Below are 6,016 nucleotides of genomic sequence, written 5' to 3'. Positions count from 1 at the left end.
AATCAGTCCGAATCCGAGTCGGATTCGTGATCAAGATGGTCGAGTGTGGGTTTTTGTTTTATTTTAAATATTTTTCTTTCCGTTCAGTTATAACAGTTATATTGATCCTAATAATACGATAGCGAGTTTCTGCAGTTTGTCCGCTCCTGATTCATCCGAATTGTTTTTCAAGTCTAGGATTATAGGGAATTTACCAATGTGAACGACGGTGGACACCGCGGGGAGAGTAGTTGCAAATAGGTAGCCATCGAGGTCAGATTAAAAAGTAAAGAGTAAAATAAAAGAGGAAAAACGTGAGAAAGACGAAAGACGCGTAAAAGACGAAAGACGTACGAAAGACGGAAAGTCCTCAAAAAGACGATAAAGACGAAAAAGACGGAAGACGATAAAATTAAGTGTATATTGATGTGCTGTTTGTGACCAATAAGAAATAAGTGTATCAGGATAGCTGTTCAATACTGTGGAAAACTCTAATTGTACAAACCTTTATACTTTTTAATATTTTAATTTTATTCATTAAACACATTCTAAAAATAGTGGAGCTGGATTCGTTTTTATTCACCCTAGACAACCAAAGGAAAAGCCTACATTATCAACCCACAAGTCAACCCGCCTAAGACATATGCAGCAGCAACAGCAAAGCGCGGAGAAGAAAAGGAAGCAAACATATCATACATATTGATCAGATCAGTAACCAGGCAAGACGCCAAAATAACAAGATAAGAAATACAGACAAAAATAAAATTAAGTAACCTCAAAGTCAAAGTTAAAAGCATAAAACAAAGACAAGACGGAAGCCTAAAAGTCAAATGTGATAATGAAGTAGAAAACCAAAGATTAATAGAGGAAGTAGAGAAGGTAACTGGAAATAAATACAAACCTACAGCCGATGAACTAGTAAATCCAAAAATTGAGATAATAAACATTAGTAATTCATATACCAAAGAACTTGAAAAGATAATCATTATCCAAAATCTAAAGGAAGACAAATACAACTACCTAAAAGTTACATACGTCAGGCACATCCAAAAGAAAAAGACATACACAGCATACGCAGAATTCAACAGATCCACCTATGAAAAGTTAATGGAAAAGAGGAAGTTATATATAAACTGGGAAATATGTCAAACATATGATGAAATTAATGATAAAAGACATACAAATGTAATGCATATAGACACAGCTATAAAAAATGTAACACCCACTATTGCTGTTGGTTTGCAGAGGAACATAGAACTGAAGAGTGCAAACCAAGTGGAATACAAAAATGCATAAACTATATAAAGTCAAACAAAAAATTCAAGCTCAAAAGGAACATAGAACACTCGGCTAACGCAAAGAACAAATGTGATACGTACAGGGGCTACAGACAATACCAAATCAATAGAACAAACTACCACCACACTGTCGGACCAAAATCATGGAAATTAAACACAGACATGAATAAAAATTTCCTTAGCAATTTTGAGGAACACACATACGAAGAATAAGCCTACATCAAAAACCAAAGATGTGAAAGCCATACTAAACAGACATAAAATGACGTGGATAAATATACTCCACATAAATATACGAAGTCTAGACAAACACTTTGAGGAACTGCTTATACTTACAAAGCAGCTAGACACGCAGATAGATATTATAATATGCATAGAAACTTTTAAACTGGACAACACAAACCTTTACAAAATACCAAACTACATTCAGTAAAACACTATAAACTACCAAAACAGGAATGATGGAATAATTGTATACATAAATGAAGAACTGAAACACACAGAAAAAAAGATGCAACTGAGCAGCTGTGAAGTAATTGAAATCGAAATAGAACACGCTGATAAAGCAGCTCTACTGATTACGGCGATATATAGGCCACCATCTAACAACTATGAGCTTTTCCGGACAGCCCTACAAACATACGTTGAGGAGAAGTATTGAAACCAAAAGCACATTCTTGTAGGAGATCTACACATAGACCTTCTAAAAAATGACAATCCGCAAACAGAAAGGTACATAAATATCCTCCAGGACCATGTTTTTTTGCCAGCCATATATTCCCCAACCAGAATGTGCAAATGCAGGGAAATGTATCGACCACTCCTTCATAATGGTTTTCCAGATAACAAAGAAGCCATTCCAATAATCGTGGAAACATATATAACAGACCACTTCCTAATCTTCATAAGGATAACAACAACACGAACTAACAACAAACCCTGACAAAATATACACAAGTTAGACATGGGAAAACTAACGAGCTTGCTCAAAACACGTAAATGGGACGAAATCACAAACATGGCAGACCCACAGGATGCCACACACATTTATACAGAGCGTCAAGGGTTATATTGAAACGTACACGATAAAGATACAAAAACCCGAAATGAAAAGGAAAAGCTGGAAAACCCAAGGTATAATAAACTCCATAAATGGAAGGGACAAAATGTACAAAGCACTAACAAAATCCGAAGACACGCGCAAACTAAATGAATTCAACAAATACAGGAATCTGCTTAACAAAGTTATAAAACAAGCAAAAGAAAAACCTATTAAAAAGAAATTACAACAAAACAACCGCAAAAACAACATGGAAAGCTATAGAGAAGATACTAAACCGGAAGAAAGGCAAATAAAAGAATCCAGAAATAAGCTTCATCAAGGAGAACGGGGGGGAGGGGAATGCCGAAGACAGTGCTAACGAACTGAACAAGTTCTTTGCCAACGTGGGATCGAACCTTGCTAAGAACCTAAAGAGACGAGAAGAGATGTACCATACACCCAAAAATACAATAGGAAAATCGATCTTCCATAAACCAATTGATATCAAAGAGCTAAATATTTATAATGAACATATAAATAACCTTAACACAAATAAAGCAACAGGACCAGACGGAATTCCGGGGTCGGTAATTAAAGAAACGCGCAATTCCTTGTCAAACCACTGCTGTGCATATTCGACAAGTGTTACGAAACTGCAACATGCCCGACATACTTCAAACAAGCGCACATCGCTCCAGTCCACAAGGCAGTAAACTAGATCCCAACAACTACAGGCCAATCTCAATCATATCAAATATAGTAAAACTCTTTGAAAAGTCCTTGAAAGAAAGATTCAACAGTTTCATCACCAAACACAACATTTTAATTAAGAAACAGTTTGGATTCAGAGAGAATAAATCCACAAATGACGCGCCAGCGGAGTGCACCAAATTTCTAACCAGGGCACTAGACAATGGACAACGAGCAGCATCAGTCTTTATAGACCTGTCGAAAGCCTTCGATACCCAAGTGGTAAAAATAGGAACAAAAAAAAGTAGGCCAGAAGAAATAATGTGTGAAGTCCCGCAGGGAACCATTAAACTTAGAGGCCAGTGTTTGACTTTAATAATTTTGACGACTCCTCTAAACCAATTTTAGATCTATCCAAAATTCGTACTGATCATTTATTGCGGATACATTTTATCAAGAGAACATGCCATTAACATTTACCAATTGGATTAAATAGAATAAGAACTACTCACGAAATTTACACGAAATAATATAGGTACCCATTCATACACAAAAAAGAGGTTGAAGGACAAATTAAAAGCATGTTAGAACAAAGTATTATTTGGTCTAGTACTTCGTCCCATCTCCTATTTGGGTGCTCCCAAAAAAGATAGATGCATCGGGAAAAGTAAAATAGCGAGTGGTAACTGACTATCACAGACACAATGAAAAAACTATCGATGATAAATATCCGCTGGCTAATTCGGAATAAAAATATAGTACAATCGAAAAAGAACTTCTCGCTATAGTTTGGGCCAAAAAAATATGCTGGAGCATACTTATTTGGTTAGAGTTTAATATTATTACTGACCATAAGCCTCTTCAATAGTTGTTTTCACTTAAAGATACAAATTCTAAATTAACAAGATGAAGAATCAAATTAGTAGAGTATGATTAGGATATAAAATATAAAAAAGGCAAGTCAAATTTAAATGCTGACGCGCTTTCCCGTATAGAAATTCATACAGGTAACTAATCACAGATTATTTGGGTATTGATATTAGACATTGGTGGGTGGTTGGAGGACGACGACTAAACTGGCCACCATTATCTGTACGATAGCCTGGATTTTGTTCTGAAGGGACGGAGTTGCACCTGATGTTGTAGCGGTGCTTGGGCTTGGGTTAAGGTTATGGGTAGGGGGTAATGGGCTGCTCTGACGGTCTTTGCGTAAGACTTTTGGGAGGATGTCTTTACGGGAACAACAGGCGAACGAGCGGTTTCTTGGGTGCTCTTTTAAGCAACCGAGGAATTTTTGACAGCGGCGGCATTGGGGATCGTCTTTGTTTGCTTTCTTAGGCTCAACATTGACGTTGAGCCCGCAGATCTTGCCAAGCTCGAATATTGTCGCAGAAGATGACGACGAAAGGAAAGGCGTTCGCCTTCGGCGTTTTGTTCGACGGCTGTTAACTTTCATAAAGCTGTCGGCGGACGTAGCAGTAGTATAGGCAACTACCTGTGAGTGCGGGGCGGTGGTAATAGTGGAGGTGCTCGGCACGATGTCATCTAACATGGGAGTGGGCGTGGCTTGGTTGTCAGCATGCCGGCGGATAAAAATACCTAAAAGGGCTAAGTCTTACTCTAATTCACCGAATAAGACGATGACACCAGCTGAACCAAAGAAGAAAGCAACGGCGGAAACCCAATATTTCAGATTTCAACAATTTGGACACGTACCATTTAGATCTACAGGTCAATAGAAATACGCCTTCTGCGCGGAAAGCCACCCTTCGTTTGAATGCAAACGACCAAGAGGGTCAGGACTCTCCACAAGATGTATACACTGCGAAGGTAACCACACCTCCTTCTCTAAAGACTGTCGGAGCCATCCATACAACTTCAAAACTCGAGCGACGCAGAAAAGGAAGGACGTGATTGACGGAGACAACGTCCAACCAGGTAAATCGTATGCCAGTGTGGCAGGAAGCAATAAAAACAATCACAAAAAAGACCACGAAGACCAACGAATAAAAGAAGTCGTCGAAAAAATCATGCGGAAGCCCCTCCCTACAATATTAAAAGAACTGAATGGATACGATCACTCATCAAGATACCAACCATGAAATAATCCTATGAATTTGGAACGCAAACGGAGTCAAAAGTCATAAAGAAGAACTAAAAGCATTTCTCCACGAAAAAGACATCAGCGATGACGGTAACAGAGACTCGCCTGAAGCTTGGATTCTATATTCCGGGGTTCCCGTTATTCAGGAAGCTGCTCCTAAAAAGAGGTACAGCATTACTCATACACAACACTATTGCCTCTAGCCGCTTTTTCCTTCCACCCCAGTTCCATGAGCTCGACTGTTGCGCAGTCACGTTGCACACTCGCTCCGGCGACATCACCATATTCTCTTACTATAACAGACCTACCAACGCACTCCCAGTCGAGTTCCTATCCTACATATCGACATTACCAAGAGCCATAGTTCTAGGCGACCTCAACGCGAGACACACATCTTTCGGCGACTCCACCTCAAATAGAAACGGCCGTATTCTTACCAATGCGCTTTTAACCCTAAATTTATTTCGCGTTAGAAACAATAACATCACTTTTTTAAGTCACACTGGATCGTCAATACCTGACCACATACTCTGTACGGACAGAGTCGCGCCTCTCTTTTCGGACAACTGCGAAATAGGCACACCTATAACCAGCGACCACTTACCATTATCCGCCACAATCAGCATCCAGGCGCATAGCCTAACTCAATCCGCATACAAAGAAATCCGCGATTACAAAAACATAAATTTCGATAGACTTCGTGACCATATCACAAACGGGAACTTAACTCATCCCACAATCAACAATCCCGAAGATATAGACGCCGCGATAGACACCTATAATGCATGCATACAAAACGCGATTAACGCAACGGCACCATTGAGGAAAATCAGCTTAGGTAGAAAACCCCTACCTCGCGAAATAATCGACTTAATCAAAAGGAAACGCGAACTATACCGACTC

This window comes from Agrilus planipennis, unplaced genomic scaffold (assembly GCF_000699045.2).
Source record: "Agrilus planipennis isolate EAB-ADULT unplaced genomic scaffold, Apla_2.0 scaffold92, whole genome shotgun sequence".
Classification (NCBI taxonomy): Eukaryota; Metazoa; Arthropoda; class Insecta; order Coleoptera; family Buprestidae; genus Agrilus; species Agrilus planipennis.
This window is presented reverse-complemented; position numbering follows the sequence as displayed.